Source organism: Triticum aestivum, chromosome 2D (genome assembly GCF_018294505.1).
Source record: "Triticum aestivum cultivar Chinese Spring chromosome 2D, IWGSC CS RefSeq v2.1, whole genome shotgun sequence".
NCBI lineage: Eukaryota > Viridiplantae > Streptophyta > Magnoliopsida > Poales > Poaceae > Triticum > Triticum aestivum.
The window spans coordinates 1906846-1932910 of NC_057799.1; the positions used below are offsets into that span (position 1 = coordinate 1906846).

The 26065-nt window shown below is 45.5% G+C and overlaps 1 pseudogene; it reads right to left on the reverse strand.

The window, feature by feature from the left end:
* Positions 1–347: 347 nt before the first annotated feature.
* On the reverse strand, positions 348–25576 carry LOC123050891 (uncharacterized; annotated as a pseudogene).
* Positions 25577–26065: the final 489 nt, after the last annotated feature.

Sequence of the window (26065 nt, forward strand, 5' to 3'; positions counted from 1 at the left end):
TCAACAATAAAAGCATATTTCAGCACTAAATAAGATATCCCAATTATAAAAATATATGTCAACATTTAATGAGAGGTTTCATCTTTTTAAAAGATTTCAGCAATTAATAAGACATTTCAACACTAACATAGATTTCAACATTAATGAGACAACACGAATAGATTTCGACATTTGAAAAACACATCCCGATAAATAATAACCATATGTCATCATTAAAATTGCCATCAAACAATTATTTGGTCAGAGGCATGAATACTGGATGGATAGACACCTGGTATTTAAGCTGACATAACACTAGAGTCAGTACTACTCGCTGTAAACAGGGAGCACAAGAAGAGAGCTACAGTTCAGCAAGTCAAAATGAGCTGCTGAATCGTTAATATTAGAGCACCCGCCTCGATCCTCTGTTGGTTGTTTAACATGTAACGATGAGATTTGTGCTTGATCATATGGAGGCCACGCATCATCCCTTTGCCTTTGCCGTGATTCTCGTTGCCAGAGCTGAGAGCTATTGTAGTTGCCATTGTCTTTGCCTTTGTCGTTGCTGCCATTCTCGTCATTGCCTTTGCCGGCGTTGCTGAACGTTACCTCCACACAGGTGAAAATGGCAAATTCGTTGCCGGGAAACATCTTGTTGCAGTCCTTGTCGAATTCCATGACATTCAAGAAGTCCACGACGATGAACCTGCCGGAACCGAGGACGACGACAATGGGCTCGCGCAACATGTTGGGCTGCCACTCCTCTGGCAGGCCATCACGCGCCCAGATCCGCATCTTCTCCGGCGGTGGCTCCTACGCTCCGACGACGCCGGAGAGGTTAGCAACGCAGGGGAGGTTGTCGGTATTTAATTTTGAAAACAAAATAATTTCGGACATCACTGAAATATGCGAAATTTTGGAAATTTCACATATTTCTGAAATTATTTCATATTTTCAAATTTCAAATTTCATTTGATTTTAATGAATTCTGACGTAATTTAAATTTATTTTAAAAGCAGTTTGAGTCGGCCTTGAAATTTCGGGGTTAAAAATATTTTGGGCCCCACTGAAATATACGAAATTTTGGAAATTTCACTGAAATTTTATTGAAATTTTTAACCCCTGAGAAGAGATGCCAAACCAGAGTTCAAGCTCGGGGACGTACACTAGTAGAAACAGAGGCTTCCATACGCCCCCATTAGTCCCTAAAATAATCGAACCGCGACCAAAGGGGTCTTTAGTCGCGGTTCGGGAGGAGACCCGCGACCAACTATCTGGGCCCAGCGCGCTCGGTCGACAGCTGGCGGACGGGAGGGGCTTTAGTCCCGGTTGGCCTGGCCAACCGGGACTAAAGGTCCTCAGGCTGGCCCGAAGGCCTTTAGTTGCGGTTGGTCAGGCCAACCGGGACTAAAGGCCCATCCCTATATATAGGACTCAGCTCACTTCACTTAGCCACAATTCAGAAGGGGGGTGGTGGGTTTGCTTTTGGTTCCTCCTATGCACACAAGGTGTTCGATGAAATGCCCGAGAGCATGAAACAAACATGATATGAAGTGTCCGAGCCACACTTGAGCTTTCTCATTTATTTTTCCTCCGCGATCGCGGTTAGCAACTTGAACCTTTCATGTGTCATTGATAAAATATGCATGTGTGTAGTTCATTGTTTAATTTGTATTATTTCTAGCTAGTTAGTTTAACAAATGCATGATGGTTAATTATATACTTTATATAATAATAATGCAGATGAATCGGCAATGGATGTACGGTCCCCGACTCTCCGGCGAGTTCACTACGGGTTTGAAAGATTTCCTCGTAGTGGCAAATGCGAACAAGCAGCGAGGTTTTATTATCTGTCCATGTGCTGTCTGTAAGAATCAGAAGGGTTACTCCTCCTCAAGAGACGTTCACATGCACCTGCTTCGGCACGGTTTCATGCGAAGCTATAATTGTTGGACCAAGCATGGAGAAAGAGGGGTTAGAATGGAAGAAGATGAAGAAGGGGATGATATCGATGACAACTATCATGATCATTTCGGTGATACTTTCATGGAGGATGATGCTGAAGGTGGGGAAGGGTTAGGTGAAGGTGAAGAAGAGGCACATGATGAGCCCGCTGATGATCTTGGTCGGACCATTGCTGATGCACGGAGACGCTGCGAAACTGACAAGGAGAGGGAGAATTTGGATCGCATGTTAGAGGATCACAAAAAGTCGTTGTACCCAGGATGCGATAATAGTCTGAAAAAGCTGGGCTGCACACTGGATTTGCTAAAATGGAAGGCACAGGAAGGTGTAGCTGACTCATCATTTGAAAATTTGCTGAAAATGTTGAAGAATATGTTTCCGAAGAATAACGAGTTGCCCGCCAGTACGTACGAAGCAAAGAAGGTTGTCTGCCCTCTAGGTTTAGAGGTTCTGAAGATACATGCATGCATTAACGACTGCATCCTCTACCGCGGTGAATACGAGAATTTGAATGAATGCCCTGTATGCACTGCATTGCGTTATAAGATCAGAGGCGATGACCCTGGTGACGATGTTGAGGGCGAGAAACCCAGGAAGAGGGTTCCCGCCAAGGTGATGTGGTATGCTCCTATAATACCACGGTTGAAACGTCTGTTCAGGAACAAAAAGCATGCCAAGTCGTTGCGATGGCACAAAGAGGACCGTAAGTCCGACGGGGAGTTGAGACACACCGCTGATGGAACGCAATGGAGAAAGATCGACAGAGTGTTCAAAGATTTTGCAGCTGACGCAAGGAACATAAGATTTGGTCTAAGTACTGATGGCATGAATCCTTTTGGCGAGCAGAGCTCCAGCCATAGCACCTGGCCCGTGACTCTATGCATCTACAACCTTCCTCCTTGGTTGTGCATGAAGCGGAAGTTCATTATGATGCCAGTGCTCATCCAAGGTCCAAAGCAACCCGGGAACGACATCGATGTGTACCTAAGGCCATTAGTTGATGAACTTTTACAGTTGTGGGGCAGACCTGGTGTACGTGTCTGGGATGAGCACAAAGAAGAGGAATTTGACCTACGAGCGTTGCTTTTTGTAACCATCAACGATTGGCCTGCTCTCAGTAACCTTTCGGGACAGACAAATAAGGGATACAATGCATGCACGCACTGCTTACATGAGACTGAAAGTGTACGTTTGGGTAATTGTAAGAAGAACGTGTACCTGGGTCATCGTCGATTTCTTCCCCGAAATCATAACGTAAGAAAGAAAGGCAAGCATTTCAACGGCAAGGCAGATCACCGGCCGAAGCCTGCGGAACGTACTGGTGCTGAGATATTTGATATGGTCAAGGATTTGAAAGTCATCTTTGGAAAGGGTCCTGGCGGACAATCAGTTCCGCGGGGAGTTGACGGGCACGCACCCATGTGGAAGAAGAAATCTATATTTTGGGAGCTAGAATATTGGAAAGTCCTAGATGTCCGCTCTGCAATCGACGTGATGCATGTTACGAAGAATATTTGCGTGAACCTGCTAAGCTTCTTGGGCGTGTATGGGAAGACAAATGATACAAAGGAAGCACGGCAGGACCAGCAACTTTTGAAAGACCCAGATGACCGGCATCCGGAATGGTTTCAAGGTCGTGCCAGCTACGCTCTTACCAAAGAAGAGAAGGTCATTTTTTTGAATGCCTGAGCAGTATGAAGGTCCCGTCTGGCTTCTCGTCGAATATAAAGGGAATAATAAACATGGCGGACAAAAAGTTCCTAAACCTGAAGTCTCACGACTGCCACGTGATTATGACGCAATTGCTTCCGATTGCTTTGAGGGGGCTCCTACCGGAAAATGTTCGAGTAGCCATTGTGAAGCTATGTGCATTCCTCAATGCAATCTCTCAGAAGGTAATCAATCCAGAAGATCTACCACGGTTACAGAACGATGTGGTCCAATGCCTTGTCAGTTTCGAGTTGGTGTTCCCACCATCCTTCTTCGATATTATGACGCACCTCCTGCTCCACCTAGTCGAAGAGATTTCCATTCTCGGTCCTGTATTTCTACACAATATGTTCCCCTTTGAGAGGTTCATGGGAGTATTAAAGAAATATGTTCGTAACCGTGCTAGGCCAGAAGGAAGCATCGTCAAGGGCTATGGAAATGAGGAGGTAATTGAGTTCTGTATTGACTATGTTCCTGACCTTAAGCCGATTGGTATTCCTCAATCGCGGCACGAGGGGAGACTAAGTGGAAAAGGCACGATCGGAAGGAAATCAATGATATGTATGGACGGTCATCCTATGACTGAAGCACACCACACAGTTCTGCAAAATTCTAGCTTGGTGGCTCCGTACTTCGAGCAACACAAGAATATTTTACGCTCGGACAACCCGGGGAAGCCTGAATCCTGGATTAGAAAGGCCCACATGGAGACTTTCGGCAGTTGGTTGCGAAAACATTTAATGAATGACAATGATGTTGGAGATCAGCTGTACATGTTGGCCAAGACACCATCTTCGACTATAACGACTTTCCAAGGGTACGAGATAAATGGGAATACATTTTACACCATCGCCCAAGATAAAAAGAGCACCAACCAAAACAGTGGTGTCCGCTTTGATGCAGCAACCGAGAATGGGCAAAAGGTCACATATTATGGTTACATAGAGGAGATATGGGAACTTGACTATGGACCCTCCTTTAAGGTCCCTTTGTTCCGGTGCAAATGGTTCAAGCTAACAGGAGGTGGGGTAAAGGTGGACGAGCAATACGGAATGACAATGGTGGATTTCAACAATCTTGGTTACCTTGACGAACCATTCGTCCTTGCCAAAGATGTCGCTCAGGTTTTTTATTTGAAGGACATGAGTAGCAAACCGAGGAAACGGAAAGATAAGAAAACGATCAGTACATCATGCGATGATCCAAAGCGCCACATTGTTCTTTCAGGGAAAAGAAACATCGTGGAAGTGGAGGACAAGACAAACATGTCAGAAGATTATAATATGTTTGGTGAAATTCCGCCCTTCAAAGTGAACACTGACCCAAGCATTAAGTTAAATGATGAGGATGCTCCATGGATACGGCACAATCGTAAGCAAGCAGGGACACAAGGGAAGAATTGATGTGTAATAATTTATTGTACCAAACTTTCTTGAATGGATCATGTGAATTAAAACGTACGATGGCGAATCCGGATGATTTGTATTTGGTCGATGAACTGAATAATGTATCAAACCTTTTGTCAAACCTTCAAGGGAACGAGGATGTAGAACAAAACAATCGGTATGAATTTTTAAAATGAATTAGTTTTATTTTTCTGAATTTTTTGATAAATTATTTGTATTTTTAAGATTTTTAAATGAATTAGTTTTATTTTTTTGAATTTTTTGATATATTATTTCTATTTTTAAGATTTTAAAATTAATTAGTTTTATTTTTCTGAATTTTTTGATATATTATTTGTATTTTTAAGATTTTAAAATGAATTAGTTTTATTTTATTGAATTTTTTGATATATTATTTCTATTTTTAAGATTTGAAAATGAATTAGTTTTATTTTTCTGAATTTTTTCATATATTATTTGTATTTTTAAGATTTTCAAATGAAAAATATATGAAAAAGGACCTTTAGTCGCGGTTCGTGACACGAACCGCGACTAAAGGCTCTTTCCGCGCGGGAACGAAAGCGGCGCGAAAGAACCTTTAGTCCCGGTTGGGGACACCAACCGCGACTAAAGGGTACCTTTAGTCGCGGTTGGTGTCCCCAACCGGGACTAATGCTCTGTCTATATATACAGCACTTAGTAAATTTTCCCCCACCTCCCATTCTCCTCTCGACGCCGACGCCCTGCCCCGACGCCGATCGACGCCGATGCCGCCAGGCTTCTGCCCCGACGCCGATCGACGCTGACGCCCTGCCCCGACGCCGACGCCCTGCCCCTAGTGAGCTCCGCCGCCCCCAGTGAGCTCTGCCCCCACTTCCCCTGCCCTACGCCGCCGCCCTTGCCCTGCACTGCCGCCGCCGCCCCTGCCCTGCCCTGCGCGCCGCCGCCACCGCTGCCCCTGCCCCTGCGCGTTGCCGCCGCCACCGCTGCCCCTGCCCCTGCGCACCGCCGCCACCGCTGCCCCTGCCCCTGCCCTGCCCTGCGCGCCGCCGCCACCGCTGCCCCTGCCCCTGCGCGCTGCCTCCGCCGCCCGCCGCCGCCTGCCTGCCGTCCTCCGCCTCCCGCCGCCGCCTGCCGTCCTCCGCCGCCCGCCGCCACCTGCCGTCAACAAACGGAAAGAGAGAGCAGAGAGGAAAAAGAAAAGGAAAAAGAAAAGAAAAGGAAAGAGAGAGCAGAGAGGAAAAAGAAAAGGAAAAAGAAAAGGAAAAAGAAAAGGAAAAGGAAATTTATTTGGGAATAATTGTATAAAGGAAAAAGAAAAGGAAAAAGAAAAGGAAAGAGAGAGCAGAGAGGAAAAAGAAAAGGAAAAAGAAAAGGAATTTATTTGGGAATAATTGTATAAAGGAAAAAGAAAAGGAAAAAGAAAAGGAAAGAGAGAGCAGAGAGGAAAAAGAAAAGGAAAAAAGAAAAGGAAAAACATCAATTTTATTTTTTAATAGCTCTTAATCATTCAACCGTAGCTACTCCTCCTCTATGTCCCCTTAATCTTATTTTTTAATTCCTTTATACTTAATTAATTTTTACTACATGCAGGAGTGACATATGGCGGACGATAGAGCCGAGCCGCTTAGGGATCCGGAGGCTGAACGTTATTTAACGGGCATCATAAACAACGAGATTCCTTATGTGCCGGGCTCAGAATATGAGCAAGAAGAGGATGTAGTCTCTTCTTTTCTGAACCTTGACGGTGGAACAGACATTGTCGATGATCAAGAAGGTGAAGGAACGGACATTGTCGACGGAGGTCAACCGTCAACAAACGACGATCTCGAATTGCAAGTAGCAACCACCTCCGGCGAGGTATATATATACATTGAGCCTCTCGTGATACAAACTTACTGAAATGTGAATACATATGTATTAACGCGCGCGACTCTCTTTCTTTTTTTAGCCCTCGGCCGGATCGAGTACGACAAAGCGTGGCAAATCCAAGGCGATGAAAACAGGAGAAACATATGCCATTGATTTTGTCAGTGAAACCGGCAAGCCCCTACAGCACACCTCAAAGTTTATCAACCAATGCGGAGTCGTTGTTAGAGACAACGTCCCGATCACCGTCCAGGAATGGAAGGAGCCAAAGAAGGCACGTCTTGGTTTCAGTTTTGTCGACAAGAGAACGAAAAAGGATTGCTGGAGAAAGCTTATGGAACATTTCATTCTACCTCCGGAATACAACAAAGTCGATGAATTCGGTAACGAGGTTCCGGGTGGACGTGAGAGGAGGAGGCTAGTTAAAGAGTTCGCTCTTCAGAAGATGGGCGAAGCATTCCGGAACTTCAAGAAAAATTTAACCCGTGACTATGTCAACAAGGGCAAGACTCCGGATTTCAATGGACAACATGAGAAACTGAAAGATGATTGGCCAGAATTTGTGAGGCAAAAGAAATCGGAGCATTTCAAGGAAATATCGAAAAAAATAAGGATAATGCGAGTAAGAAAAAGTTCCATCATATTATGGGGCCAGGAGGATACCGCCTTTCGGAGCCTAAGTGGCAGAAGATGGAGGAGGACCTGAGGGTGCGAGGAATCCCTCTAGGTACAGAGGGATGGGACCCAAGGGCCAAAAGCTGGTGGTACGGGCATGGGGGATCGCTAGACCCGGAGACAGGGGTGTGTGTTCACCGGAAGAAAAAGTTTGCTCCCACCCAAGCCCTTATTGACGCAATGACCCAAGCTCAAGAGGGCTTGATCAAGTTCAACAGAGAGAAAGACGCACTGACAACAGCCCTCGGGAATGATGAACACGGAGGACGTGTACGAGGCAAAGGCAGAATTCCGTGGAAAGTAGGGTTTTCCCAGGACAATGACCCGTACTGTTACAGAAGCCGTAAGAGAAAGACGGACCGGGATGCAGATCTTTTGGCGAAGTTTGCATCGGAACTCCATGAGTTGAAGCAGACCGTGCATGAACTAGTAAAAGAAAAATCGGCTGCAGGGCCGCATGAAGATCATGAAGCGGATCGCGGAAGCCAGCAGCGGAGAAGCAGCGTGGCTTCCACGGATGCCCCGCCTGGTGCTAATGCACCGATGATCGAGATTCGTGCACCGGAGCCTCACTACCCCGTGGATGATGTAAAGGAGATGAAAGAATGTGATCTGCATTATCCCGTGGGGAACGTTTCCACGAAGGTAGCTACCGGCAGTGCTTTACCCTGTACACCTGGAGCACTCCACCACAACAACCCCATTGCATATGGCTATGCTCGTGTCACGGTGGAAGACATAGTCCAAGAGTTTGAGGACCTGGAGATTGACAAAGCTACACCCGAAGGGGAGAGAAGACTTGGAGATGTCAAGCGCCAGATCATTCTATGGAAAAAGAAGTACATAGTGTTTCCAGGCGAGGCGCCAAGGCTAACAAGTCCACCCCCCTCCGATGGTGGTGGTGGTGGTGGTGGTGGCGGTGGTGGTGGTCGTGGTGGTTCACCTACACCTCCATCACGCCATTCGACGCCGTCCCCCGATCCACAACCTCTGGCGGGTAAGCAGCCGCTGCCCCCCAATCCTCCTCCGGCGGGTACGACGCCCCCAATCCTCCTCCGGCGGGTACGACGCCCCCCAATCCTCCTCCGGCGGGTACGACGCCCCCCAATCCACCTCCGGCGAAGAAGCAGAAGCAGGCGGACAGCAAGGAAACCCGCTCCTAGACTATTAACCCGGACCCTTATGTACCTAAGACCACAAGGGTACCGGAGCCATCACTGAAGCCTCTCCTCCCAAGGCCTTGGGAACTTAGTGAAGCTGAAACCAAATTGGCCGCGTCTGCTCATTATGAGAAATGGAAGGCGGATACGAAGGCGATAAAAGAGCCTGAGCCCAAGCAAGTATTCACTGAGAAGCAAAAGAAGTGGGCTAAGGATTTTTTGACGACACCGTCCCAAGCCGAGCTGAATATGCCTGACGACTATGGACATGAACTTCGTAGGCAAGCAAAAATATTGAAGGAGGAGAAAGAAGAAAGTAAAAAAAGCGGGAAACAAGTTGACCAGCTCGGGATGCAGAATAAACAATCGATCCCCCCGCTCATAGTGAAAGCCGGTCCGGAAGAGGACCCCGAGATCATAGCAGCTGCGGCAGCACTTGGATTGACTGTAGCGAGTGCCATGAAACAAGCGTCCGAGATGGGTTTGACTCTTCGTGCCTTCTTAGGCCTTGAGGATGCGCCAGTATGTGAGATAGCATTACAATATGTGCGGAATGGGCCTCTCGTCGAGCCTGCGCGGGAAAAGAGTCTACCACCACAAATGCGAAATCTGCTACGTTGGTACAAGCAATTCATAACATGGGCCGACAAAGAATATGTTTATGCGGATGTTACAGAGGAGCATCACACCAAACGGTACTCTGTACAAGTTCATATGAGTGAATTGTTCCAGCTGTTCAATCTGCGCGAGCTCGACAAATCTATCCTGAGTTGCTACGTTCTGTAAGTGATTTATTTCTACCTCATCTCGTTCTTCATTGCCTGCACTATATATATATATATATATATATATATATATATATATATATATATATATATATATATATATATATATATATATATATATATAGTCCTAACTATATTGTTGCGTACGCTATTATGCAGATTGAAGATTTGGGAATGCAAAATAAGAAACATCCATGATGTTGGGTTCATTGACCCACATATCGTTAATGGACATGTGTTACAAAATCACCCCGAAGACATGGAGAAAGACTTGTACAAGTTTCTTAGAAAGCATCAACTCAAAAGTCATATTCTATTTCCTTACCATTTTGGGTGAGTGTTTCTCTCTTGTGCCCATTCTCTTTTGTTTACTCCATGCATGGTATGTCTAATCGATGAGTTATGCATGACTGTGCATGTAACGTGTCCGCAGGTTCCACTGGATTCTGCTAAATATTGAACTTCACACCTCCAGAGTTCTAATCATGGACTCTATGGATTCGGATCCAAAGCGTTGGGCCGACATGAGAAAAATGCTGCAAAAGTAATTATTTTCAATCATTTGAGCTCTATATCGATCGGTCTCTTTCGTTCATTTCCTAATATCAAGTAACTAATAACTCCCTTGTTCATTTAATTTTCTTTGCCCTGTAGGGTTTGGAGACGGTTCTCAGAAGAAATTGTCGGTGAATTCAAACATGAGCTAGATTTTAGAAGGTTAGTTAATGTGGATAAGCAGCCACCGGGGACCAATCTATGTGGATACTATGTTTGTGAGAACATCCGGAGACACACCTCTGAGCGGAAGGCATCGGATAGCGTGCGGAAGGCGACGGATAACTTGCGGAGGAGGCTTAGTCCAGAAGCTCGCTTCCGACCAATTCAAGATGAATTAGCAGGATTTTTCATGAGGGAAGTCATCAATCCTAAAGGAGAACACTATACCGAGGACGAAGAAATTTATATGCATACCCGAGATTGAAACTTGTTCGAAGTTGTATATGGTCATCCATCCTAATTGTGTATGGAAACTTGTTCGAAGTTGTATATGGTCACCCGAGATTGAATATATATTATATATTCCTCTTGAATTCTTCTTGTTTGAAATTTCATATGCATGTATATAGTAGCGTAGAATATGTGTACTGAAACTTCATCAAAATTAAAATAAAACACAAAATAAAATATAAAAGAAATAAAACACTACAAATTAAAAAGAAACCAGGTTTAGGCGGGCTAAAACCCTAAACCTGCGGAGGAGGCCTTTAGTCCCGGTTAGCCACGAGAACCGGGACTAAAGGTCCTCCGCCCCGCGGACTCCTGGCGCCCACGTGGACGGGCCTTTAGTCGCGGTTCGTAAGAGGCGCGACTTAAGCGGGGAGCCTTTAGTCGCGCATATTTAGTCCCGGTTGCACAGCCGGGATTAATGGCCTTTGCGAACCGGGACTAAAGGCATATTTTCTACTAGTGGTAATCGGCCTTGCCATGGCAGGGCATGAGCCAGTCGCCAGCTTTGCTCCACTCACAAGTCGCGATGTGGAAGCAGTAGGTGCCGGCACCCTCAGCGCCTGCAAAGATGGAGAAGCACATGGTGTCTCCGACTAGGGCGTGGCCATGGACAAAGGCACCCTTGTGGTGGGTAATCCACGGCGGTAGTGGGAGGATGTCGCAGTGCCAGAACCTGTGAGATGCGGGGGACGGGCGGAACCCCTCCACACCAGGGCCTCAAACTGCGGCTGCTCCTCCGCCATGCATGTGCGGGTAGAGGAGGCCATCGATGATGTAAATGTCGCCGTTGTCTTCGCCGTCATGGAGGTGCAAGTCGGTGGGAGGGACGAAGATGGACATCGACTTCTTCTTGAGTCCATGGAGGCCTGGCAGGGTGTCGATGCAGCGGGTGCCATTGACGACGTCGAAGCGCAGCATGCGGTTCCCACGGTCAGCCAAGACGACCTTGGTCTTCGAGGCGGTGGGCAGGAAATGAAGCGTCTGATGGTTCCCCATGTAGTAGTCCAGTTGCGGTGGCCTTATGGCCAGCTCGGTTTTTGGCGGGAAGATTATTGGGCGCCGCCGCCTCCGCCGTCGCCAGATCTTGGGTGTTGCAGATCCTTCTTCTTCTCGTGTTGGGGGCACGGGCCTTGGCGGGCGTGAGCGTTGGCAGCACTTTGCCATGCCCATGCGCGGCCGCCTCTTGTGCCGTCGGGTGAAAAAAAATCATCTTGGAGAGGTCACTCCAATCGGCGTAGCAAATACATGCATTTGTGGCCGTCATATATACAACCCGAGGTTCAGGATCCTCCGGAGTAGGAGAGATAGACAACACTTGGAAGAAAACAAATGTACACATGAGATAAAAAGTTTGAGCTGAAAGTTTAATGCTTACCAAAGGCTTGCCTAACCTATTTATTGATTTATTAATATCAGCAATACAATTTTATTTAAGTACAGATGATTGTGCTATCCATTGTTGCATTTTCTCAAGATTGTTGCATTTTATGCCTCCATCCAGATAAGATAAAATCGAACAAACAACTTGAAGAGTGCTTCCATGCTTACTCTCACTAGATAGAAAGAAAACTGACCGAGCCTAACATTTTCTTGAGGGCGAAACGCACTAGTAGAAAAAGAGGCTTCCATACGCCCCCATTAGTCCCAAAAATAATCGAACCGCGACCAAAGGGGTCTTTAGTCGCGGTTCGGGAGGAGACCCGCGACCAACTATCTGGGCCCAGCGCGCTCGATCGACAGCTGGCGGACGGGAGGGGCTTTAGTCCCGGTTGGCCTGGCCAACCGGGACTAAAGGTCCTCAGGCTGGCCCGAAGGCCTTTAGTTGCGGTTGGCCAGGCCAACCGGGACTAAAGGCCCATCCCTATATATAGGACTCAGCTCACTTCACTTAGCCACAATTCAGAAGGGGGTGGTGGGTTTGCTTTTGGTTCCTCCTATGCACACAAGGTGTTCGATGAAATGCCCGAGAGCATGAAACAAACATGATATGAAGTGTCTGAGCCACACTTGAGCTTTCTCATTTATTTTTCCTCCGCGATCGCGGTTAGCAACTTGAACCTTTCATGTGTCATTGATAAAATATGCATGTGTGTAGTTCATTGTTTAATTTGTATTATTTCTAGCTAGTTAGTTTAACAAATGCATGATGGTTAATTATATACTTTATATAATAATAATGCAGATGAATCAGCAATGGATGTACGGTCCCCGACTCTCCGGCGAGTTCACTACGGGTTTGAAAGATTTCCTCGTAGTGGCAAATGCGAACAAGCAGCGAGGTTTTATTATCTGTCCATGTGCTGTCTGTAAGAATCAGAAGGGTTACTCCTCCTCAAGAGACGTTCACATGCACCTGCTTCGGCACGGTTTCATGCGAAGCTATAATTGTTGGACCAAGCATGGAGAAAGAGGGGTTAGAATGGAAGAATATGAAGAAGGGGATGATATCGATGACAACTATCATGATCATTTCGGTGATACTTTCATGGAGGATGATGCTGAAGGTGGGGAAGGGTTAGGTGAAGGTGAAGAAGAGGCACATGATGAGCCCGCTGATGATCTTGGTCGGACCATTGCTGATGCACGGAGACACTGCGAAACTGACAAGGAGAGGGAGAATTTGGATCGCATGTTAGAGGATCACAAAAAGTCGTTGTACCCAGGATGCGATAATAGTCTGAAAAAGCTGGGCTGCACACTGGATTTGCTAAAATGGAAGGCACGGGAAGGTGTAGCAGACTCATCATTTGAAAATTTGCTGAAAATGTTGAAGAATATGTTTCCGAAGAATAACGAGTTGCCCGCCAGTACGTACGAAGCAAAGAAGGTTGTCTGCCCTCTAGGTTTAGAGGTTCTGAAGATACATCCATGCATTAACGACTGCATCCTCTACCGCGGTGAATACGAGAATTTGAATGAATGCCCTGTATGCACTGCATTGCGTTATAAGATCAGAGGCGATGACCCTGGTGACGATGTTGAGGGCGAGAAACCCAGGAAGAGGGTTCCCGCCAAGGTGATGTGGTATGCTCCTATAATACCACGGTTGAAACGTCTGTTCAGGAACAAAAAGCATGCCAAGTCGTTGCGATGGCACAAAGAGGACCGTAAGTCCGACGGGGAGTTGAGACACCCCGCTGATGGAACGCAATGGAGAAAGATCGACAGAGTGTTCAAAGATTTTGCAGCTGACGCAAGGAACATAAGATTTGGTCTAAGTACTGATGGCATGAATCCTTTTGGCGAGCAGAGCTCCAGCCATAGCACCTGGCCCGTGACTCTATGCATCTACAACCTTCCTCCTTGGTTGTGCATGAAGCGGAAGTTCATTATGATGCCAGTGCTCATCCAAGGTCCAAAGCAACCCGGGAACGACATCGATGTGTACCTAAGGCCATTAGTTGATGAACTTTTACAGTTGTGGGGCAGACCTGGTGTACGTGTCTGGGATGAGCACGAAGAAGAGGAATTTGACCTACGAGCGTTGCTTTTTGTAACCATCAACGATTGGCCTGCTCTCAGTAACCTTTAGGGACAGACAAATAAGGGATACAATGCATGCACGCACTGCTTACATGAGACTGAAAGTGTACGTTTGGGTAATTGTAAGAAGAACGTGTACCTGGGTCATCGTCGATTTCTTCCCCGAAATCATAACGTAAGAAAGAAAGGCAAGCATTTCAACGGCAAGGCAGATCACCAGCCGAAGCCTGCGGAACGTACTGGTGCTGAGATATTTGATATGGTCAAGGATTTGAAAGTCATCTTTGGAAAGGGTCCTGGCGGACAATCAGTTCCGCGGGGAGTTGACGGGCACGCACCCATGTGGAAGAAGAAATCTATATTTTGGGAGCTAGAATATTGGAAAGTCCTAGATGTCCGCTCTGCAATCGACGTGATGCATGTTACGAAGAATATTTGCGTGAACCTGCTAAGCTTCTTGGGCGTGTATGGGAAGACAAATGATACAAAGGAAGCACGGCAGGACCAGCAACTTTTGAAAGACCCAGATGACCGGCATCCGGAATGGTTTCAAGGTCGTGCCAGCTACGCTCTTACCAAAGAAGAGAAGGTCATTTTTTTGAATGCCTGAGCAGTATGAAGGTCCCGTCTGGATTCTCGTCGAATATAAAGGGAATAATAAACATGGCGGACAAAAAGTTCCTAAACCTGAAGTCTCACGACTGCCACGTGATTATGACGCAATTGCTTCCGATTGCTTTGAGGGGGCTCCTACCGGAAAATGTTCGAGTAGCCATTGTGAAGCTATGTGCATTCCTCAATGCAATCTCTCAGAAGGTAATCAATCCAGAAGATCTACCACGGTTACAGAACGATGTGGTCCAATGCCTTGTCAGATTCGAGTTGGTGTTCCCACCATCCTTCTTCGATATTATGACGCACCTCCTGCTCCACCTAGTCGAAGAGATTTCCATTATCGGTCCTGTATTTCTACACAATATGTTCCCCTTTGAGAGGTTCATGGGAGTATTAAAGAAATATGTTCGTAACCGTGCTAGGCCAGGAGGAAGCATCGTCAAGGGCTATGGAAATGAGGAGGTAATTGAGTCCTGTATTGACTATGTTCCTGACCTTAAGCCGATTGGTATTCCTCAATCGCGGCACGAGGGGAGACTAAGTGGAAAAGGCACGATCGGAAGGAAATCAATGATATGTATGGACGGTCATTCTATGACTGAAGCACACCACACAGTTCTGCAAAATTACAGCTTGGTGGCTCCGTACTTCGAGCAACACAAGAATATTTTACGCTCGGACAACCCGGGGAAGCCTGAATCCTGGATTAGAAAGGCCCACATGGAGACTTTCGGCAGTTGGTTGCGAAAACATTTAATGAATGACAATGATGTTGGAGATCAGCTGTACATGTTGGCCAAGACACCATCTTCGACTATAACGACTGTCCAAGGGTACGAGATAAATGGGAATACATTTTGCACCATCGCCCAAGATAAAAAGAGCACCAACCAAAACAGTGGTGTCCGCTTTGATGCAGCAACCAAGAATGGGCAAAAGGTCACATATTATGGTTACATAGAGGAGATATGGGAACTGGACTATGGACCCTCCTTTAAGGTCCCTTTGTTCCGGTGCAAATGGTTCAAGCTAACAGGAGGTGGGGTAAAGGTGGACGAGCAATACGGAATGACAATGGTGGATTTCAACAATCTTGGTTACCTTGACGAACCATTCGTCCATGCCAAAGATGTCGCTCAGGTTTTTTATTTGAAGGACATGAGTAGCAAACCGAGGAAACGGAAAGATAAGAAAACGATCAGTACATCAGGCGATGATCCAAAGCGCCACATTGTTCTTTCAGGGAAAAGAAACATCGTGGGAGTGGAGGACAAGACAGACATGTCAGAAGATTATAATATGTTTGGTGAAATTCCGCCCTTCAAAGTGAACACTGACCCAAGCATTAAGTTAAATGATGAGGATGCTCCATGGATACGGCACAATCGTAAGCAAGCAGGGACACAAGGGAAGAATTGATGTGTAATAATTTATTGTACCAAACTTTCTTGAATGGATCATGTGAATTAAAACGTATGATGGCGAATCCGGATGATTTGTATTTGATATATTATTTGTATTTTTAAGATTTTAAAATGAATTAGTTTTATTTTTCTGAATTTTTTGATATATTATTTGTATTTTTAAGATTTTAAAATGAATTATTTTTATTTTTCTGAATTTTTTGATATATTATTTGTATTTTTAAGATTTTAAAATGAATTAGTTTTATTTTTCTGAATTTTTTGATATATTATTTGTATTTTTAAGATTTTAAAATGAATTAGTTTTATTTTTCTGAATTTTTTGATCTATTATTTGTATTTTTAAAATGAAAAGTATATGAAAAAGGACCTTTAGTCGCGGTTCGTGACACGAACTGCGACTAAAGGCTCTTTCCACGCGGGAACGAAAGCGGCGCGAAAGAACCTTTAGTCGCGGTCCTTTAGTCGCGGTTGGTGTCCCCAACCGCGACTAAAGGGGCGCATTGGTCCCGGTTGGTGCCACGAACCGGGACCAATGCTCTGTCTATATATACAGCACTTAGTACATTTTCCCCCACCTCCCATTCTCCTCTCGACGCCGACGCCCTGCCCCGACGCCGATCGACGCCGACGCCGCCAGGCTACTGCTGCGCCACCCTTCCCCGGGCCTGCACGCTCCCCCAGTGAGCTCTGCCCCCACTTCCCCTGCCCTACGCCGCCGCCCTTGCCCTGCACTGCCGCTGCCGCCCCTGCCCTGCCCTGCGCGCCGCCGCCACCACTGCCCCTGCCCCTGCGCGCTGCCGCCGCCGCCCCCCAGTGAGCTCCGCTCCCCTTCCCCCCGCGCCGCCGCGTGCTGCCGCCCCTTCCCTGCGCTGCCACCGCCGCCGCAACTGCCCTGCGAGTTGCCGCCGCCACCGCCCCTAATTAAAAGAAAAGGAAAAAGAAAATGGCATAACTAATTAAAAGAAATGGAAAAACATCAATTTTCTGTTCTGGTCATAAAAGAAAAGTTAAAAGAAAATGGCATAACTAATTAAATAAAAGAAAAGAAAAGAAAAGAAAAGTTAAAAGAAAAGAAAAGAAAAGAAAAGTTAAAAGTTAAAAGAAAAGAAAAGAAAAGAAAAGTTAAAAGAAAATGGCATAACATCAATTTGGCACATGTTTTCAACCTTATACATGCAGTTAAAAGAAAATGGCGGACGATGAAAATGGCGGACGGTGATCGGCACATTTGGCACATTTTCTGTTCTGGTCATAAAAGAAAAGTTAAAAGAAAATGGCGGACGATGAAAGCAAAAACCGTCGCTGCTCCTCCTCTATGTCCCCTTAATCTTATTTTTTAATTCCTTTATACTTAATTAATTTTTACTACATGCAGGAGTGACATATGGCGGACGATAGAGCCGAGCCGCTTAGGGATCCGGAGGCTGAACGTTATTTAACGGGCATCATAAACAACGAGATTCCTTATGTGCCGGGCTCAGAATATGAGCAAGAAGAGGATGTAGTCTCTTCTTTTCTGAACCTTGACGGTGGAACAGACATTGTCGATGATCAAGAAGGTGAAGGAACGGACATTGTCGACGGAGGTCAACCGTCAACAAACGACGATCTCGAATTGCAAGTAGCAACCACCTCCGGCGAGGTATATATATACATTGAGCCTCTCGTGATACAAACTTACTAAAATGTGAATACATATGTATTAACGCGCGCGACTCTCTTTCTTTTTTTTTAGCCCTCGGCCGGATCGAGTACGACAACGCGTGGCAAATCCAAGGCGATGAAAACAGGAGAAACATATGCCATTGATTTTGTCAGTGAAACCGGCAAGCCCCTACAGCACACCTCAAAGTTTATCAACCAATGCGGAGTCGTTGTTAGAGACAACGTCCCGATCACCGTCCAGGAATGGAAGGAGCCAAAGAAGGCACGTCTTGGTTTCAGTTTTGTCGACAAGAGAACGAAAAAGGATTGCTGGAGAAATATATGAAAAAGGACCTTTAGTCGCGGTTCGTGACACGAACCGCGACTAAAGGCTCTTTCCGCGCGGGAACGAAAGCGGCGCGAAAGAACCTTTAGTCCCGGTTGGGGACACCAAGCGCGACTAAAGGGTACCTTTAGTCGCGGTTGGTGTCCCCAACCGGGACTAATGCTCTGTCTATATATACAGCACTTAGTAAATTTTCCCCCACCTCCCATTCTCCTCTCGACGCCGACGCCCTGCCCCGACGCCGATCGACGCCGACGCCGCCAGGCTTCTGCCCCGACGCCGATCGACGCTGACGCCCTGCCCCGACGCCGACGCCCTGCCCCTACTGAGCTCCGCCGCCCCCAGTGAGCTCTGCCCCCACTTCCCCTGCCCTACGCCGCCGCCCTTGCCCTGCACTGCCGCCGCCGCCCTGCCCTGCCCTGCGCCCGCCGCCACCGCTGCCCCTGCCCCTGCGCGTTGCCGCCGCCACCGCTGCCCCTGCCCCTGCCCTTCCCTGCGCGCCGCCGCCACCGCTGCCCCTGCCCCTGCGCGCTGCCTCCGCCGCCCGCCGCCGCCTGCCTGCCGTCCTCCGCCTCCCGCCGCCGCCTGCCGTCCTCCGCCGCCCGCCGCCACCTGCCGTCAACAAACGGAAAGAGAGAGCAGAGAGGAAAAAGAAAAGGAAAAAGAAAAGAAAAGGAAAGAGAGAGCAGAGAGGAAAAAGAAAAGGAAAAAGAAAAGGAAAAAGAAAAGGAAAAGGAAATTTATTTGGGAATTATTGTATAAAGGAAAAAGAAAAGGAAAAAGAAAAAGAAAGAGAGAGCAGAGAGGAAAAAGAAAAGGAAAAAGAAAAGGAAAAAGAAAAGGAATTTATTTGGGAATAATTGTATAAAGGAAAAAGAAAAGGAAAGAGAGAGCAGAGAGGAAAAAGAAAAGGAAAAACATCAATTTTATTTTTTAATAGCTCTTAATCATTCAACCGTAGCTACTCCTCCTCTATGTCCCCTTAATCTTATTTTTTAATTCCTTTATACTTAATTAATTTTTACTACATGCAGGAGTGACATATGGCGGACGATAGAGCCGAGCCGCTTAGGGATCCGGAGGCTGAACGTTATTTAACGGGCATCATAAACAACGAGATTCCTTATGTGCCGGGCTCAGAATATGAGCAAGAAGAGGATGTAGTCTCTTCTTTTCTGAACCTTGACGGTGGAACAGACATTGTCGATGATCAAGAAGGTGAAGGAACGGACATTGTCGACGGAGGTCAACTGTCAACAAACGACGATCTCGAATTGCAAGTAGCAACCACCTCCGGCGAGGTATATATATACATTGAGCCTCTCGTGATACAAACTTACTGAAATATGAATACATATGTATTAATGCACGCGACTCTCTTTCTTTTTTTAGCCCTCGGCCGGATCGAGTACGACAAAGCGTGGCAAATCCAAGGCGATGAAAACAGGAGAAACATATGCCATTGATTTTGTCAGTGAAACCGGCAAGCCCCTACAGCACACCTCAAAGTTTATCAACCAATGCGGAGTCGTTGTTAGAGACAACGTCCCGATCACCGTCCAGGAATGGAAGGAGCCAAAGAAGGCACGTCTTGGTTTCAGTTTTGTCGACAAGAGAACGAAAAAGGATTACTGGAGAAAGCTTATGGAACATTTCATTCTACCTCCGGAATACAACAAAGTCGATGAATTCGGTAACGAGGTTCCGGGTGGACGTGAGAGGAGGAGGCTAGTTAAAGAGTTCGCTCTTCAGAAGATGGGCGAAGCATTCCGGAACTTCAAGAAAAATTTAACCCGTGACTATGTCAACAAGGGCAAGACTCCGGATTTCAATGGACAACATGAGAAACTGAAAGATGATTGGCCAGAATTTTTGAGGCAAAATAAATTGGAGCATTTCAAGGAAATATCGAAAAAAATAAGGATAATGCGAGTAAGAAAAAGTTCCATCATATTATGGGGCCAGGAGGATACCGCCTTTCAGAGCCTAAGTGGCAGAAGATGGAGGAGGACCTGAGGGTGCAAGGAATCCCTCTAGGTACAGAGGGATGGGACCCAAGGGCCAAAAGCTGGTGGTACGGGCATGGGGGATCGCTAGACCCGGAGACAGGGGTGTGTGTTCACCGGAAGAAAAAGTTTGCTCCCACCCAAGCCCTTATTGACGCAATGACCCAAGCTCAAGAGGGCTTGATCAAGTTCAACAGAGAGAAAGACGCACTGACAACAGCCCTCGGGAATTATAAACACGGAGGACGTGTACGAGGCAAAGGCAGAATTCCGTGGAAAGTAGGGTTTTCCCAGGAAAATGACCCGTACTGTTACAGAAGCCATAAGAGAAAGACGGACCGGGATGCAGATCTTTTGGCGAAGTTTGCATCGGAACTCCATGAGTTGAAGCAGATCGTGCATGAACTAGTAAAAGAAAAATCGGCTGCAGGGCCGCATGAAGATCATGAAGCGGATCGCGGAAGCCAGCAGTGGAGAAGCAGCGTGGCTTCCACGGATGCCCTGCCTGGTGCTAATGCACCGATGATCGAGATTCGTGCACCGGAGCCTCACTACCCCGTGGATGATGTAAAGGAGATGAAAGAATGTGATCTGCATTATCCCGTGGGGAACGTTTCCACGAAGGTAGCTACCGGCAGTGCTTTACCCTGTACACCTGGAGCACTCCACCACAACAACCCCATTGCATATGGCTATGCTCGTGTCACGGTGGAAGACATAGTCCAAGAGTTTGAGGACCTGGAGATTGACAAAGCTACACCCGAAGGGGAGAGAAGACTTGGAGATGTCAAGCGCCAGATCATTCTATGGAAAAAGAAGTACATAGTGTTTCCAGGCGAGGCGCCAAGGCTAACAAGTCCACCCCCTCCGATGGTGGTGGTGGTGGTGGTGGTGGCGGTGGTGGTGGTCGTGGTGGTTCACCTACACCTCCTTCACGCCATTCGACGCCGTCCCCCGATCCACAACCTCCGGCGGGTAAGCAGCCGCCGCCCCCCAATCCTCCTCCGGCGGGTACGACGCCCCCCAATCCTCCTCCGGCGGGTACGACGCCCCCCAATCCACCTCCGGCGAAGAAGCAGAAGCAGGCGGACAGCAAGGAAACCCGCTCCTGGACTATTAACCCGGACCCTTATGTACCTAAGACCACAAGGGTACCGGAGCCATCACTAAAGCCTCTCCTCCCAAGGCCTTGGGAACTTAGTGAAGCTGAAACCAAATTGGCCGCGTCTGCTCATTATGAGAAATGGAAGGCGGATACAAAGGCGATAAAAGAGCCTGAGCCCAAGCAAGTATTCACTGAGAAGCAAAAGAAGTGGGCTAAGGATTTTTTGACGACACCGTCCCAAGCCGAGCTGAATATGCCTGACGACTATGGACATGAACTTCGTAGGCAAGCAAAAATATTGAAGGAGGAGAAAGAAGAAAGTAAAAAAAGCGGGAAACAAGTTGACCAGCTCGGGATGTAGAATAAACAATCGATCCCCCCGCTCATAGTGAAAGCCGGTCCGGAAGAGGACCCCGAGATCATAGCAGCTGCGGCAGCACTTGGATTGACTGTAGCGAGTGCCATGAAACAAGCGTCCGAGATGGGTTTGACTCTTCGTGCCTTCTTAGGCCTTGAGGATGCGCCAGTATGTGAGATAGCATTACAATATGTGCGGAATGGGCCTCTCGTCGAGCCTGCGGGGGAATAGAGTCTACCACCACAAATGCGAAATCTGCTACGTTGGTACAAGCAATTCATAACATGGGCCGACAAAGAATATGTTTATGCGGATGTTACAGAGGAGCATCACACCAAACGGTACTCTGTACAAGTTCATATGAGTGAATTGTTCCAGCTGTTCAATCTGCGCGAGCTCGACAAATCTATCCTGAGTTGCTACGTTCTGTAAGTGATTTATTTCTACCTCATCTCGTTCTTCATTGCCTGCACTATATATATATATATATATATATATATATATATATATATATATATATATATATATATATATATATATATATATTGTCCTAACTATATTGTTGCGTACGCTATTATGCAGATTGAAGATTTGGGAATGCAAAATAAGAAACATCCATGATGTTGGGTTCATTGACCCACATATCGTTAATGGACATGTGTTACAAAATCACCCCGAAGACGTGGAGAAAGACTTGTACAAGTTTCTTAGAAAGCATCAACTCAAAAGTCATATTCTATTTCCTTACCATTTTGGGTGAGTGTTTCTCTCTTGTGCCCATTCTCTTTTGTTTACTCCATGCATGGTATGTCTAATCGATGAGTTATGCATGACTGTGCATGTAACGTGTCCGCAGGTTCCACTGGATTCTGCTAAATATTGAACTTCACACCTCCAGAGTTCTAATCATGGACTCTATGGATTCGGATCCAAAGCGTTGGACCGACATGAGAAAAATGCTGCAAAAGTAATTATTTTCAATCATTTGAGCTCTATATCGATCGGTCTGTTTCGTTCATTTCCTAATATCAAGTAACTAATAACTCCCTTGTTCATTTAAATTTCTTTGCCCTGTAGGGTTTGAAGACGGTTCTCAGAAGAAATTGTCGGTGAATTCAAACATGAGCTAGATTTTAGAAGGTTAGTTAATGTGGATAAGCAGCCACCGGGGACCAATATATGTGGATACTATGTTTGTGAGAACATCCGGAGACACACCTCTGAGCGGAAGGCATCGGATAGCGTGCGGAAGGCGACGGATAACTTGCTTTGGAGGCTTAGTCCAGAAGCTCGCTTCCGACCAATTCAAGATGAATTAGCAGGATTTTTCATGAGGGAAGTCATCAATCCTAAAGGAGAACATTATACCGAGGACGAAGAAATTTATATGCATACCCGAGATTGAAACTTGTTCGAAGTTGTATATGGTCATCCATCCTAATTGTGTATGGAAACTTGTTCGAAGTTGTATATGGTCACCCGAGATTGAATATATATTATATATTCCTCTTGAATTCTTCTTGTTTGAAATTTCATATGCATGTATATAGTAGCGTAGAATATGTGTACTGAAACTTCATCAAAATTAAAATAAAACACAAAATAAAATATAAAAGAAATAAAACACTACAAATTAAAAAGAAACCAGGTTTAGGGGGGCTAAAACCCTAAACCTGCGGAGGAGGCCTTTAGTCCCGGTTAGCCACGAGAACCGGGACTAAAGGTCCTCCGCCCCGACGGACTCCTGGCGCCCACGTGGACGGGCCTTTAGTCGCGGTTCGTAAGAGGCGCGACTGAAGGAGGGAGCCTTTAGTCGCGCATATTTAGTCCCGGTTGCACAGCCGGGATTAATGGCCTTTGCGAACCGGGACTAAAGACATATTTTCTACTCGTGACGAATGAAGCTTCAAACAATAAACCACGATGAATGTGAACTTCCTAACATAACAGGTTCTATTTGACTAACATAAGAGGTTCTATTTGACTAACATAACAGGTTGTGTGTGCTATGAAGGAAGAAAATCCAATGAGCAATTGGATCGATATTGTTGCTTCACTTTATTACTTCATAAGTGAATTAGGAGTAGATTTTATCTGTCCTGAACAAATGGACTGCTGATTTCTATAGGTAGCAGTAGGAAGCAAAGTTTTAAATAGCGCGCTAAGCCCTCTTAGCGGCGGACATCTTCTAAATGTATAGCGTGCTATTTAAAATATTTGTTCATGTGTTTGGACGAAAAACCCTTAGTACACGACCTCTTCTAAACGCTATAGCGGGTTATTTAAAACCATAAGTAGGATCAAGAAAAAAATAGCGCACTACAGCAAAATAGCGCCGAGCTCAAAATACGCTATTAGCGTACTATATCGCGCTACAGCATGCTATTAGCAAGACATTTTACACTGATACATTTAGCGAGGCAATTCTCCATACGCTATAGCGTGCTATTAGCAATTTGTTCACTGAGTAGGATCGATGTTAACCAAAGCAGGTAGATAAACCCAATAGCTACTAGCACAAGACAAGATCATGTACGTACGTATTGTATAGGAAGATGTGAATTACGCACATCCAAACGAAGCAGAGGACACACGTGCAAATCCAATGAGCAACACCAAAATCACGTACGCATCCGAAGCAGAGGATGAGGAAGGAAATTGAGATGGAGAAAGCACCTTAATGAAACGGGGAACGAACTGCGATCGGAGGAACGGTGATGACGGCGGTGGCTGGAACGGTCACGACGGCGGCTCTGGAAAGAGCTCGGTGAGTCTGATTTGGGGCTTTCGTTTTGCACACCTCCATCCACCTTGGGATCGGCCTATTTGATCTTTTTTTCCACATCCCCTACGTAGGCCAAGCACACGGGTTCTTCTTTTCTATTTTATTTTTTCATTCTTTTTCAAATTCAAATTCTTTTTTTAAATCATGCACTTTTCTTAGAACAACTTTTTAAAAAATTTCAAACACGTGAACATTTTCTCAAATCCATGAACGATTCTCAAACCAACAAATGTTATTCAATCCATTAAATTTTTTTAAAATCCACAAACTTTTTTTAGATTCGTGAACATTTTTATTTTTATAAAATTAGTGAATATTTTCAAATCTATCAACTTTTCCTAAGTTCATGAATCGTTTTCAAGTCCGCCATTTTTTTTCGAAATTTTCAGAACTTTTTCCATATCCTATATTTTTAAAATTCATGCACTGTTTCCAAATTCATGACCTTTTTTCGAACTCATGAACTTTTCCCAAGTTTGTGAACCTTTTTCAAATTTATGAACTTTTTCAAATCCACAAACATTTTACAAAAGATTGTGGACTTTTTTTCCAAATTTGTGATTGTTGAAATTTCGGGAACTTTTTCTCAGATTCACAAACTTTTCTCAAACTTGTGAACAATTTTCAAATTCATGACTTTTTATTTCAAATTCATGACCTTTTTCAAACATGTGTTCTGGTTTATCAAAGTGAAGGTTCAAAGATCAGCAGTCAAGCCCATTATCCGGCTAGTTACAAGATTGAGTACAAATGATAGAGATAGATAGTAGCAAAGTAGTACAACAAATAAAAGGAGAAATTGTGTAGAAGAACTCAGTAATAGAGAATAGATCCAATGGTCCATAGGTTCACTATTGGTATCTCACTCGAAAACAGGCAAATGACATAGTAAATAAATTACAGTTGAGCAATTGACCGAATTCCAATATTTGTAACTATGCTCATTCATGGCATAATATCATATAAGCATTACATCTGTGATAAGTAGACCGTTAATCCAACTGCATCTACTGCTAATACTCCACCCCCAAAATCTCTATCCAACATGCATCTCGAGGTATTAAGTTTGCAAGAAATAGAGTACCACAATAAGTAAGATGACATAATGTAGATAGGAAGGAGTCAATCAATAAGTTTGTTTTGTGTGTTGCGTGCACGTACCGATTACCATGACCTTCACCATCTTCTTGGTCACTAGCATTCACCTCAACTTCATTTGCTTCACTAGTTGGTGGTTGGCTAGAAGCATTGGGCGCATACACCTCGACCATGTCCTCAACACGTGATGCACTTCTACCCTCGCTCATATCATGACTTGGGAAGAAGACATGGCGGTTCAAGTCGAGTTCAAGTTGATGACCTTCCACCTTGGCGGAAAACAATTCAAGTGACTTGTCTTCTTATTGCGCAACTTGTTTCCTTGTATACCTCCTAATGCAATTCCGAGATGATATGAATATTCTTCAATCGAGATTTTGATCCCGCTCCAACATCATTCCTTCCTATTAGCTTAACTATATCATTGGGGTCCATCCAATTCAACACATCTCTCACTCCATAAACAACCTCCTCATAATTAGAACTTGTATTAAATACCATGGCTTGCTCATCATCGTCCACATTGTCGGCATTGTTGCTCAAGAACGCCGTCTTGTCCAAATAATGAACGTTTACGAGTCCCACCATATAAAAATAATGAAAAGTAACTTAATACATCAATTACTAGTCTAATGTATTATATGTGTCATGGCTTTACTGAT